The sequence below is a fragment of the Esox lucius genome, chromosome 19, assembly GCF_011004845.1.
Source record: "Esox lucius isolate fEsoLuc1 chromosome 19, fEsoLuc1.pri, whole genome shotgun sequence".
NCBI lineage: Eukaryota > Metazoa > Chordata > Actinopteri > Esociformes > Esocidae > Esox > Esox lucius.
This window is the reverse complement of record NC_047587.1, coordinates 15915082-15930017: the sequence shown is the minus strand read 5'-3', so window position 1 is coordinate 15930017 and position 14936 is coordinate 15915082.

Sequence of the window (14936 nt, the reverse complement as noted above, 5' to 3'; positions counted from 1 at the left end):
TATAGTCTATACTTTCTGGAAGCACTGTTTGCTAGGATTATAGCGGTTTAGCTCTCCAACCTAGAACCCCTGAATTTAGCAAATTAGCTCACTCTTTGCAAAAATGTCAAGCTCAGTCAAATTGTGAGGGGATCTCCTTTGCACAACCCTCTATATATGTCGGCCCTCTATCAATTCAGAGCCCTGATTGAGATCCGGGCACTGACTGGATCTTTTTTGCAAGCCATTCCTTGGTTGATTTGGTAGTGTGCTTTGGGTAATTGTCTTGTGGAAAGGCAAACATTTTCTTAAACCTCTTTAATGCAGTGGTTTAATCACAATCGCCATATACTGAACAGTATGAAGGTGGCCTAAAGCATTTCCACACATGAATATAAGCTTAAAACTAGTTTAGGTTTGAATCTCAATCATACACTTTAGAAACGTCATTGAATTATGTAAAATCTTTTAAATTGTACCCAAAGAAACTATTCACAAATGTTGAGAGGGGCAATATTTCCCTATATTGCTGTCTTGTCATTGCTGTCTTGTTATGTGCTCCAAAAATGGAGCAGGTATCTTATATCAATCTATCCTAATAGAAAATAAAAAGAGCACCCTAGTGGACCAGAAGGTTATAATTGTATTATCATGAAAAATGAATTCAAAGATTTTTTTATTGTTTTTGTTTAAACAGTCCCTCAGCAAGCCAAATCCCCAGTTGATATCTTTATCAGACTCTCTCTCCTACGGTCACAGAGTCACCAGCTGTCAGCAGGCCATACATCAAAAGCTGTACAATAATCCACTAAAGCATGCCTAGGTCTCGTTATGAATACAAATCTTTATAAACAGATTGGTATACAATATCTGCTAAATATATATATACAGTAGCATATCGATACAGTTTCAAACTTAAATTTTAATACATTCGATCTCTATATTTGTTATAGTACTGGTGTTTTCTTTGTTTTCCTATAACATTTGGTGTTCGGTGTATACCTTTGCTTCAAATTGGATTTGTTTAATACCACTGAAAAAGTCTGTATGATTCAGCCTACTACAGTAACAGGTTATCTTCAGCTTTCTGGCAGAGGTCAGAATCTTGATTTTATGGATGCTGCCGCCACCATGCTTGATAGTAGGTACTATGTCCTTTGGGTGATGAGCTAGTTTGGCTTTGCTCCAAAAATAACTTTTGTAATTAAGGCCTCAAAGTTTTACTGTGGTCTCAGAGAACAAGGAAAGAACACATTGTTAAGGGCCCAGGGGGTGTTTTATTAATGGAAGTCATAAAGGTGAAGAGTGGAAATCAAAAAAAGACAAACTGCTCCCCTAGGGATGCTGTGTCGTCTCCTGACTAGGTCCTGATGGGAGGCAGCTGTGCAGGGGATGTTCTGGCCCTGCTAGTGTGCACACGGCCCTACAGTCTCATGTCCGTTTATGGGGATTGGCGGGGCGTTTACCTATGCTAATTAGGAACAACTGGCACATGCTTTCAATTTACGAGGACTATAGGATTCATTATTATAAGAACAAAGGTGCAAACAATTCTGCGGTTTAAGAACACGTCATGAATCTGACATAGACTTTTCGTAGGACCTCTCAATAATTAATTTAACAAAAGATTTAGGAAGATACTGGTGAATGAGGGCCAATGTGCTTGGTTTTCATAACAGGGGGATCAGGATGATTAAGGATGATTGGTGTGGTTGATTACAATATAGATGATCGTGGTTTTGATCTGCACATTTTCAATGCTGATTTTTACCTGATGACTTGAGAATGTGTGCAGTGTTCATGTAATTTTGTACTACTGCTATACTTTGTTCTGCTGTGAATGATAATCTTTAGAACTGTACCTATTCATATTGATAGCCAGGGAAATCATGGTAAGGTGTTTTGGCAGAAGGAAGGACTCTGGGATGTTGATATTTCTTAGACTCACTCTTAGTGAGTTTAAATTGATTTGTGTTCTGGAATTAAATCATAGGACACACCATAATGCATGAATCAAGTCAGCAGTATCAATGACCAACAGACACAATGGACATCAATTCATTCATACATCAAGGTGTAGAAGTGCATGAATGTATGCTCATTTAGTTTACAACAGAACATCTGTTTATCCGTACATAGGAAATCATGTTCAGTCAGTGTGACTGTAATTAGCCAATAGGCTCTCAGTACTGTGTTGAGGACAACGGGAAGCTTCTTTGAGATTGAGTGTTGCCGTGACAGGATGGATAATCTTATCGATTCTATTGAAGATCTACTGTTTTGTTTTTCTGAGCTAACTGCTAACTGGCAAACCAAAGGAGTTCTTGATATGGATACAGATGGACTGTGAGTCTTAAAGTTACGCCATATTACGGACCGTTTGTCAAGATTGCAATAGCATTTGGTAGACAAACAAGCCCCAGTTAATTCCCCTGTCTAGGCCACAATTTTTGTGTGAAACCTTTGTGGGTGCGTAGACCGGTGTGTTATTAGTACGATTAAGACCTAGAAATTCCTGTGTCTAGGCCACAGAGTTGTTACATTGGTGAACCTTTCTTTGGGTGATAATGAGAGTCCGCAATAGTTGAATAGTTTGCAGAAACTTAACAAAGGCAATAGAAAAATTGGAAGCACAGCTTGGGTAGTACTGAATTAGGTCCAAATATGTATCAACAAGGAACAAAGGAAGCCACTTGCAAGCCCATAAACACACATTTGAGAACACAAAAAACTATTGCCAACATATGGTAAACAGTTAACAAAAATACACAGGTTTTACTTATGTTGTCTACAAAAAGGAATCAATGTTTAGTGTAGTCTTGCTGGAGGAGCTGAAAGAGATTCCTTCACATGTAAGAATGTAGAGCCCTTTCTTGGCCAGCTACTCCCAGCACCCATTAAAGCAACAGTTACCATTTCCCAATGCAGAAAATGCTCTGCTGAGATTTTGAGCCTGCTGGTATTCTGTTCTACCTCATCATTAATTGCACCCACCTGGTGTCCCAGGACTGATAACTCCCCGATTAGAGGGTTGCAAAGAAATAATGGAGTAGAACTAGCTTCAATGTCCATATTTGATTACTCCTGCACTATAGGTACACTCTGTAAGGTGTGTACACTTGAATTTTCCACTAAGTTCCATGTTATTAGCCTAATTTGTGACATCAAGTAAACTACACTTTTTCATTTCAGGGAACATTTTCAGAAGTCTCATTTTGAATCTACTAATAAATATAGCCAAAATGTCACATATTTACCTCACTGTTTGCTTACAAATAGCTTTTCCTCCTGTAAGCACACATTTGAACTAGCAACAAAGTCAAAACTGACTAAATTAATCCAAACAATGTCTTTCAGCGATAATTTTAATTTAGGCATATAATAAGTAGTGTAGTTAGAGGTTAAGAGCATACAGACAACAGTAGGTTATGACTTAAAGAGGTTATTTAACATTGGAGTGAAGGACCACAACTAGTGCAAAAGAAGTGTGTAGTCAAATAAGTTTGTAGTCATGCATATGGTGTTTTAACAATTGAGTTCTCTCACCTTGATAATGTGTGTTAATTTCATTGCAATGGTCACCGGTGCCTGTCTTTGCCCTGCGTGTAAAGCAATCCGATTGACTGCATGGAAAAAATTGTATACTCCACAGGGAATGCTTAAATACCTGCTGGGTCCATGTAAAGCCTTTTAGTTCCCACTGACAGCACGCCCTGGGTGTATCTTCACCTAGCACAACCTAATGAGGACTAGCCACCCCTTAGACTCTGGTTCCTCTCTAGGTTTCTTCATAAGTTTTGACGATACTAATGAGTTTTTCCTAGCCGCTGTGCATCAACTCTGTTGTAGCTTGCTCTATGGGGATTCAAGATGTTTATTGTATGATTTTGACTGAGTTAATAGGAAGAAATCGCTGTACGCCTCCGGTCTTCACAAGGTTTAAATGAGGCAACTAAACATTAGGAATGCTGAGAACAACGTTAGCGACGCTACCATTAACCCGCTGCAGTTTATCTGTGAACGAGATGTAACAGCACGTTTTGTTCTCATACGTTAACACAGTCTGCGCTGTTCCATGTTGGAAACTCGAATCTACAAGAACAGCCGTGCCACACAGACCAATTTCTAAAACCGATCCCCAAATGCTGTCTGTGCACAAATCCACCTAACCTTGCTTTTAGCATGGTAAGTTATTTAATGTTGTTGATAACCTAAACTAGACATTAATTTCGTCGGCAAAAACCTCATATTTCCATATTCTGTCGTTTTAATTTTTTTTCATAAACCAACGCTATTGGTCAACCTTTACGTCTGTCTGTGGGTTTTACAAATATTTAACCAATGAAAGGTATTCAAAAGAGCTTTAGCCTGCTTGCTCAGAACTTTGCCTAGTCTTGGTTATTTTGTACCTTAGCCGTTTTTCCTGTTACCGACTGGTTTCTTTTTTACTGTCTCCTATCTAGCCCCTATGGAACCTTGAGGGCTAGACACTTTCGTACCTTTGTTTTCTAAATAAACCCTCAAAAGTTCCGCGTTTGGAGTCACAACCTTCTCCCCGACTCATCATAACAATATGGAAATTCATGTAAACAAATCAAACATGTGTAGGCCTGCACTATAATGCCTGTGAGTAGGCTATTGCATTTGAAAATATGTAGCAAGGATAAATAAAGAACTGGTTGTTTGAATAAGTAGGCCTACAGCATTTTCTTTACTCGAAAAACACTAAGCCTAAAAGGCAAAACATTTCCTTTAGCTTTGAATTCGCCATCAGTGTGTTCACAAACATGGAAATATAGTACCTATGTAGTGAAAGGTTGGCTTGAAATGTAATTTCACCTCTAAGAGAAATGTTTTTGTACCTTTGCTAAATTTTGAAGCTTTTGAACCTAACTTCAACGTTGTGTAACCTACTCAGGCCTATTCTAGCAGCTGGCTCTCATACTTAAATAGTGGCCTACAAAAGGCTTTGTTTGTATAAAACCGCTCTGCAGCTCCAATTTGCTTTTTTTGACAGTCCCGGTTCCTTGTTTCTCATATGATTTCTGGCAACACTGGTTTGGAGGGCACTTCAGTCTAGCATTTGCCATCTAGTCATATACAATACTGTCTTCAACAGCATGTTCATAGCACTTAATCTTTTACAAGAAATGTTGGCCAAATGTATTCAACTACAGGAAAACTGAGAGCAAATCCATATTTTTTATAGTATTGATATAACATGCATTTGAAATGAAGATGAGAAAATCATGGGCAGAACACTGAAACCCCCCTCCTGGTCCCCCATTTGGTGCTTTGATATAGCCAATTAAAATTAGAAAGGTGCAGATAGTAGACGTACAGACGGACAACCACGGTTTAAGTTAATGAGTAGGCTATGAATCAGTAGTTAGCTAAAATGAAATTTGAAGTTTAAAGTTTTGACTTGGTTTCATGGCAGAGACTGGCTAGAGTACTCAGTCAAATCAGATGCAGCAAGTTGATCACAGATTCATCTGTCCAAATAATGCTGTTCCAGAACTGGGCTGGCTTTTTAAGATATTTTTTGGCAAAGTCTAATCTGGCCTTTCTATTCTTGAGGTGTATGAATGGTTTGCCCCTTGTGGTGAACCCTCTGTATTTGCTCTCATGAAGTTTTCTCTTTATGGTAGACTTGGATAATGATATGCCTACTTCCTGGAGAGTGTTCTTCACTTGGCTGGATGTTGTGAACAAGTTTTTCTTTACCATGGAATAGATCCTATGATCATCCACCACTGTTGTCTTCCGTGGACATCCAGACCTTTTTGTTTTGCAGAGCTCACCAATGCGTAATTTTTTTCTCAATGTACCAAACTGTTGATTTGGCCACTGCTAATGTTCCTGCTTTGATTGAATTATTTTTTTGTAGCCTGAGGATGGCCGGTTTCACTTGCATTGAGAGCTCCTTTGACCGCATGTTGTGAGTTCACAGCAACAAATTCCAAATGCGAATGCCACACCTGGAATAAACTCCAGACCTATTACCTGCTTAATTGATGAAGAAATAATTAAGGAATTGCCCACACCTGTCCATGAAACAGCTTTTTGAGTCAATTGTCCAATTAAAAAAAGAGGAAAAAGAGGGGGCTACCTATTAAAGAGCTGTAATTCCTAAACCCTTCCATCAATTTGGATGTGAATACCCTTTTTCATTGTGCTCCTAAATTTTTTCTTTTAGGAGCACATGTAGTCCTTGGGAAATAAGTTAGCGTAGTGCCCTGGAAACATGTCGAGGCAACGCCAAGGACAATGGACATGCATGCTCTGGCAAAGGTGTTGTAAATTATTTGGCCTGGCACTTTATTGCTGAGGTGAAATATAAAAAACTGCCAATTATGTCAGGCTATTTTGTTGTTCATCCTCTTTAGTTAAGGGCATACAATATATTTCCAATAAAAGAGCTCACTATGTTTAGCAATTTATATTGCACAATGATTCTCTACATTAATGACCAAGGAATTTTGCATGCCCCAGTCTGCCATTGTTTGATGATGTTGTTTGTATTCACACAAAATAATTTCTCAGTCAAAACATGATGAACACTATCATTCCACTATTAATAACTGTTGTTAGCCATGAGTCTGGTGACTCAGTAACACTCAGGCAATAGAAACAAAAACTGTCAGACCCACCCCAGGTCCAGCAGTAACCTTGGTAAAATCTGAAGGCAGAGGTTAGCCTGGGCAGACAGAGAGAAAGGAGGAATGGAGAGGATTGGATTAGAGAATTAAGAAGGCTTAGCAGAGGAGTCTTTGCTCTAGAGATATGTGTTTTTCCTTTAAAATAGAGGATTTTTGAGAGAGGAAGCAGGATAAGAACAACTGAACCGTCGTCCCGTTAGGACCATAGCCCAGTTCTAGATGGACGTCCCCTGTTAGGAAAATAGCCCAGTTCTGGATGGACATCCCCTGTTGGGGACACAGCCCAGTTCTGGACAGAAGTCCCCAATAATATCCCATTCAGACCAAGCCCAAACAATACCAATTTGACTATGCTATAAATTATACACATTGTATTTTTTATGTACGAATAATACGTAAAGGGAATTGTGGCCAAGCTAATTCATTTCCTTTCAGCAACAGACCAAGTGATCTTTTCTGTAATCTGGTAATCTGGCGGCTGAATTTTTAACGCTATATACCTACTGTGAGTTCTCAATTGGGTGAACCAATCACATGATTTTACAGATTAGCTTGTCGACATTCCAGGACAGGAAAAGTCAAAGGTCAACTCTAGCATTGTCAGGCTGTTTATACAAGTCATTGTTCCTCATGTTTGCCTTTCAAAAAGAATGTTAACTCCAAACGGTGTAGCAATGCTTTCTTCATTCCCAAAGCACTTCATAGTTTACAAACCAATGAGTTTTAATAATAATACATACATACTCTATGTATGTATCTCACAAAAGTGAGTACACCCCTCCCATTTTTGTAAATATTTGAGTATATCTTTTCATGTGACAACACAGAAGAAATGACACTTTGCTACAAAGTAAAGTAGAGTGTACAATTTTTATAAGTGTAAATTTGTTGTCCCCTCAAAATAAAACACCCAGCCTAAACCGTTGGCAACCAAAGTGAGTACAATTATTTGAAATTGCTTGTAGTCACTATTGCTTGTAGTCACAGTATATTTGGTGTTTTCTATTATTACTTGTTGCATGCCACAATTTCCTTGTTTAGAATGACATGTTTTTTGGTGCAATCAATCAATTAAATGTATTCATAAAGCCTTTTTTACATCAGCAGTTGTCACAAAACTACTTTTACGAATTGAACAAACTGAATTTGAGAAATAAAATACTTTGACTATTGCTGTCGTTTGGCAAAGTAAATCTTCAGATTAAACATTTAAGAGTCGAACTTTGAGCATTGTCTTTAATCTTTACCAAGCAGTGACCCATATAAGACCTTGTCATAACCCATGGTGTATTTGACCAAAACAGATAAATGAGATTCTGCATCTGAGTCTCCTAACAACAATCAGAAGCAGTTAAATTCCCTTTATCCAATTTAAAGACAGGACTTCAGGCCTTCCCATAAAGCACAGAGCACACCAGAGTCAATAAGCCAGTTAGTTGAGGGGAATGTAAAAGGACAAAAATCTATTGTTGAATTATTTAATAATGGATTGGTGTGGCAGGTCAATGGTTGTAATCCAGGAGATCACCATTCTATTACCGCTGATCTGAGGGGTTTCCTCCCTCACATAAGCTTATTTCTAAAATATCAATGTATCTCAGTTTCTGCTAAAGAAAGTGCAGTAGTTGACAGCCGATGCTCCCCCTTTTCTCTCATCTTTTTCTTGTTCTGGCTACACGTTGGGCCTATTTGCACTGAGTTTGAAATTAACTATAGTTTTTACAAGATTTCTTCAGCAATTAAAACACGTATATGGTGAACTTTAAAAACTGTTTGAATGGAGCGATGAGAGCTCCCATTGCTAAGATTGCTTTCATATGTTACATTGTCCCTTAAACCTATTGAAAGGATGGGAAGTGTGTTTATTGGATGATTAGTCATGTTGGCTTAACACCAAACCTATATTTTGGAATTCAAGTAAGTGACAAGACTATACCTTGTTCTCATCAATCATGTTTTCCCATGTTTTTTTGAGACTGTGTGTGTCTTCTTACAAATTGTAAATATTATGTAGCTTGGATGAACTTTCTTGAGAAAAATGGCTTCCATCTTGCCAAGCTACCTCACAATTCAGACTTGCGTGCAATTTACATGTAATGGTTGCAATGTGCTGGGTGTGCCCAGTTTCTGCCAGATATTCTTGCAGCAACTAAGGTTTCCATTAACCTCTTTGTTGTTTCCCTGATGATGTTTCTCCTTGTCCTGTCATATGTTTTGGAGGGACATTCTGATTCAGATTTTTTTGCAACGTCCTGGTGGTGCAATCCTGCACCCACTTCTTAATGTTGGTCTTCACTGTGGAACAGGATACAAGTAATGCCTTAAATTCACTTATATTGCTCTTCTGACCTGTACCTTTCAAAAATCCTGTAGATCTTTTGTTTGCTCCTTGTGGACCTTCTCTGCAGCATGCAAACTTCAAGGTAGTCCTACAGGAATTGCTGATTTTATTCAGGGCTAATCAGAATCACTTTCAATTATGTCATGTGTAGGTAAATTACATTTGAACATGATTTGAATTGCGATTGGTTCAGCACTCAAGGTTTAGTCCCAGATTCTGACCTTGCTAGAGAGTTTTTCCTAGCCATATTGTGTTTGAATAGCTCTTTAAGTTGGGTATGTGTATAAGCTGCTATACATAACTGCTGATGTGTATATAACTGCTGATCTAAAAAAGGCTTTTGAATATTTTATTTATAATGTCGATTGTGCACACTTGTGCAATTAAGTCATTGACAGTTATTATGGAAACAAATGTTTCAAAAATTATTTTTCAAAAATTACAATTTTCTTTCAGCAAACATCAGTTGTTCCCCTCACTGAGGAAATGTAGTTGGCATGTCATCTCTTGCTTGACTAAACAGGCTATGTGGATACACATACTGAAATGTGGATTAAACAGAGTAGCACTAGAAAATGGTGTCCACTGTATTAGTCAGGCTCCAAGAATCTACAATACGTGGCTATGAGAGATTATCAGTACAAAAATGTATAGACCTTAAAGACAATAAATGGTTGTATAGTTTGTTGTGGCAATGGTTTAAAGCATGTCTTTTGGTGATTCTGACCACTGCACTATATGTCTGCTTGCAGGCAACTAGACAGTCAAATAAATATCTGAAATAGAAGTTGGGAAATAATTAGGAGACCACTGCACCTTTTTCTTTCCTTTCCAAAAAATTTTGGAAAGGAAGGTTTTGAGTGAGGAACCGAAGGGTTAAAATTAAGAGACCACTGTAAATTGAAAGTTTCTGTTCTTTACTCAAAACTTTCCTTTTCAACGTTTTTGAGTGCAGTGGTCTCTTAATTTTTTCCAGAACTGGATGTCATTTAAAATTGTATTTACATTGAAATGCCATCCTGGTACTTCTCAATAGTATGAATAAGCCCTGTCCCTCTTCCCATTTCCTTCTGATCTCTATCTTCGTTTTTTTTCTCAGAATGAGTGGAATACAATACAGAAAACCTCCAAAGCTTTCCTACCAGTGTTCCCTAGGGAGCGGAGGGATAGGTGGCCATGGTCCTGTGCCAGGGCTGAGCTGCATTATTCATCCCTGAAAACCATGGGCTCGCTTATCGGCCACCCCCAAGGAGAAACGGGAAATTGGCAAAGGCAAGCTAATAAAATTGAATTGAATATTGAAATAGGCAGAGGTTAGGAGAGGTTCTGTGCAGGTCCCAGGTCAGCAGTGGATTTCCAGCCTCTACTTTATCCACCGCTTGCTTCAGCAAAGGCTTTGTTTCATGCTCTCTATACCCATAGGGACAAACTTTGTGTTTAGATGGCTATGGAGGAGAAAATAATTGTTGCCCTTTATTGTACATCACGTCAGAAGGAAGTTGGCAAGTAAAACCCATGCCTGTGAGCTATTTTGCACTGCAAAAAAGTTTGACATTTTAAGGAGTTATTTGCTTGAAGTGAATTTGCCAATGGAACAAGACAAATTACACTATGTATAACTTCTTGAAACACGCACACAACCACAAACATCTGAAAATGGCAGGTATCATGAAATTAGTTGAAGAAAACCTTTTTTGACAGTAATTCAGACATAAAGTCTGAAAATATTAATATTGATCTGTTTGTCTCTCTCAAGTCAAAACAACTTGTTTCACCTAAAACATAACTCACAGCTTATTAAGGAAATGCACATTATTTTAAGAATCGTTCGTAGTTTGTTTTTTTTAACCAAGAAGCCAGATAAAAATACTTGATAGGACTTAGATGTCTTGCAGTGTGCAGAGGGGGAAATGCAACATTCAATGTTGCAGCAAAACGTTGCAGCACAATGTGTACCACAGCGGCTGAAGACATTGGCCCCGTGACATTCAAATGATCAGTGATGAGAAGATGACACAGTGGTGACTCCATGTCATCTTCCCTTTCAGCGACTGCCTACAAACACAACTGCCAGACTACATGTCACCAGTAGTTACACGTCACTTTACTAATTCAGTGTGTGTAGCTGCTGGAGTTTCTATTTTAGAATGTTTCCTTGTTTCTACTGCAGTGAGTTTGATCTAGCCTGATTCTATCATTCTCTGTGGAAGTGAAAGAACCAGTGAAGGAAGCATGAACAGATGGTAACAGTCTGATTCCCAGAATGCATGGCAAGTATAAACACCTTGGAGAGCATCAGGATTCACCACCAGAATACTGAGTTTAAACTGTTCCATTACCTGTATTCCAATCCAGGCCAATCTGTCATAACTATGTAAAAACATTAATAATACTGGTAAATGCTTACATTTGTCCCATTTAAGGTGTATTATACAGAGGTGAAAGTAGACTCTGTATTTTATCATATAATGACAGATTTCATACATTATCTAGCCACACCATGAATCACTTATTTACATTTTATTAATTTAGCTAACAATCTTATAGAGAGCAATTTACATTATTAACTTCATTAGCTGCTACTGTTGGCTACTCTTGCATGTTTGTCCACTTTGAAAATAATTCAAGCATTAAAAACTTTTCATTATGTAGTCTAAATATGTTGAAGAGAAGACTCCCATTTTAAAAATAGCCTATATTAATTAAGGGCGTGGCCTTCTGTATTTAAACTGGCTATATGCAGTCAGTCGGGGGTTTCCATTACCACAAGAGAGTTGTGGTTTTCAGGGAGAACAAGTGGCCAGCTTGGGCATATCCAAATGTTCAATATTTCAGTGAATTTTGTATGCAATGTTATCACATTCTCCTCAGGATTGAATAATGTGAGTAATTGATTAGTGCTGTGTTGAATAATTAAGTTGTGGATTTGATTGTCAACTGATGTTTTTACATACTGTGATAGGGATTATCTAACATAACTTCAAGGGAACATGTGTGCCTGAAGCTGATGACCATTGGTCTTGTGTGGTGTACAGCAGGAAAGTCAGTTCATGATTTTATAGTAAATATACTGAACAAAATAAAAACTCAACCATTTCAAAGATTTTACTAAGTTATGGTTGATAATAAGGAAGTCAGTTAATTGTATGATACTGTCACGACTCCCTAATCTATGGATTTTGCATGGTATTTTCATGTGTTTGTAAAAACCTGGCAAAAACCTTTATGCATATGGAACATTTGGGAAATATTTTATATCAGCTTATGAAACACAGGAACAACAGTTTACATGTTGCGTTTATATGTTTGTTCAGTGTTTGATTGGTTATATTCTTGCTCAACCCCTCAACAGAAGGAACCTGATTTATTTTCTTCCAGAGGACCCTACCTGGCTGGTGTAGTTAGTTTGTAATAAAAACCCTATGACATACACCTGCCTTATGCACACACAAACTCTTACACTTTAAAATATAGGTATCAACACACAATAGACCAAGTAGTAAATTCCTTCCAGAGGATATGAGCCAAGAATATCCTAACTTGTGTGTGAGTAATTGTCATGCCCGGTAAAACGACGGCAGCTCTCAGCACTAATGGAAGGGCTGTCCATTCATTATTCAGGCCTGAAACCAAAGTGCTGGGCCACATCATGAGTTATAGCTCAGCATGGGCTAACCTTAGACAAGGAACAACAGCAGCCTGGTTTCTGTGCTTTCTCCTGCTCTCATTTGTTTGTCTCCCCCTGTCACTCAGGCAGGCAGACACCGCAGAACCCAAGCTCTCACAGCTGTGGTGTGGCCAGACGGCGGTCATGCCAGGGTCGGGTGTATCATGTCCCGGGAGCCACGCTGCAGATGAAATGACAGACACCACGGGCTCTTGTGTTGCCGCAGCAGCCACGACCGAGGGAGGTGACTGGAGGAGAGTGGGCGGGCCAGTGTTATACGGCCCTGGGGTTTGGCGTTTTTATGAGGACACAGAAAAAGGAATGCAGGAGCGAGGTGGGGGTTCAGAAGCACAGTGACCTGGAGATAACACATGGCAGGAAATTGATAGGTTTGATATCTGAACACGCAGGCCTGAACTTTTGCTTCTGGGAGAATGGGACACTGCTGCATAGTGGAGCAGGGCCAGTCCACAGTGGAGTTAAAGCACACTTAAAAGCCTGCACACTGCACTTAACTCACCCACAAGTCAGAATGCCAATACTGCACTTTAAAACAATCTTGATTTCTTGTCTAAGCCTTCTTTGCCACAGGGCTGTAGAGGTGAAAGTAAAAGCCTATTTAGAATGCATACATTTTTGTGACACCTATTTAATTTAAATAGCATTTACATAACATGAAATGCAATTTTCTGTTCACACTATCAAATGAGAAATTATTTATGCGCCAGAGGTACAATGTAAGTGGCAACACAGGCTCATCCAGTGCTTTGGCCAGATCCTTACCTGCTAGATGTACTTTGAATTTCTATCACATTATTTAGTAGGTATATAAACTCACTGATAAGGTTGTTTACCAGGTCACTAACATGGTGCTCTTCGTTGAAGAAATGTTATGGCTGGAGATGTGCCTCTGAGATGTTTATAGATGCTTCCCAGGCATATATATATTTGTTTCCTGATTCTTTTTATACATGGCACCTGAAGGACTTCAGAACTCGACTTACTACATGACCCATGATTCCACTCCAATACACAATGATCAAGACATTGTCTTTAGAACTCACTAGCTGCAAGGAATATGTCAGAGCCCCACATTACCTTGGAAGCTGACTTACACCAATAGACATTTTCACCCACTTACACAAAAATAAGGGGTTTCTGACGCAAATCTGACGCAAAGTCTACTTCATATTATTAAACTATTGTAGTGTAAAAATGCTGTAATGGGGGGGACTAACATTGTTGTTCTGACTTGGAGAGTAACAAAAGGGATGATCTCATATCCATGTTAAAGTGGCCTTTTCTTCTGACAAGCAGGCCAGCTCAAAACATGTATCTTCACTCCTTCCAGAGTCATGCTAACCAATAGTAACAACATACAGCAGTCATGTGTCTTTCTCCCTTCTTCCTTATCTCCTGGCATTATGTCTAGTGAAAGTATGCAATACAGTCTTCTAAATATGAATGTGCACCTACACACAATAGTATGGTCAGCCAATTACGTGTGATGGTTCACGTGTGTGTGTATGTAAATGTATATGTACATGTATGTGTATGTAATAACAGTCTGGGCCAATTACATGTACTTGTTCATGTTAATCTCCTAAAACGGTTACCACTTTGAAGTATGGTGTTGGATACTTCTTCTGCATCAACATTCCTATTTTATGCCTGACCATAGAGCCTGGTTCCAGCCAAATTTCCAATGACATTTAGCAAATTCCTCCAGTAATATTTATACCAACATGAGACACAAAGATTTAGTTGACTAAACTTCTTCATTATTGTCCTAAAAGTGGAGGTTTTCTTTTATAGACATTGCCTTACTTGTACGTTCTCTGAACTTCCCCATGTTGACTGATGACAATGGGAGTTTAGCATGTATGTCACCTCATATTTTTACCCCAATGAAACAGGAAGTCAGGGACATAGCCACAGGAAGTAGGGGTGCTGGGTGCACTGCAATCCACCCCTCTGACAGTCTCAAAGCAGTTCATTTTAAGATTCTGTTTGCCACCAACACAAATGCATTGCCCATCTGTTTGATATCTGTTCAGTACCACCACACGCTCAACCGTTGTCAGCACTCACAAATAAAAACTCCTTTCCATGGCCATTACTGTGGGTGACCACTTAAGAGGTCTTAATGATGCAGATTAACTTAAGAAATATACAGTGATATGCACTAATATTTATATCCCTGATGGTACCCTGACATTTCTTTGATATTTTAAAACACTTTGTGACATTCCTTTTTTGGTTTCTTTCTTCTGTTCTGTTATTATTC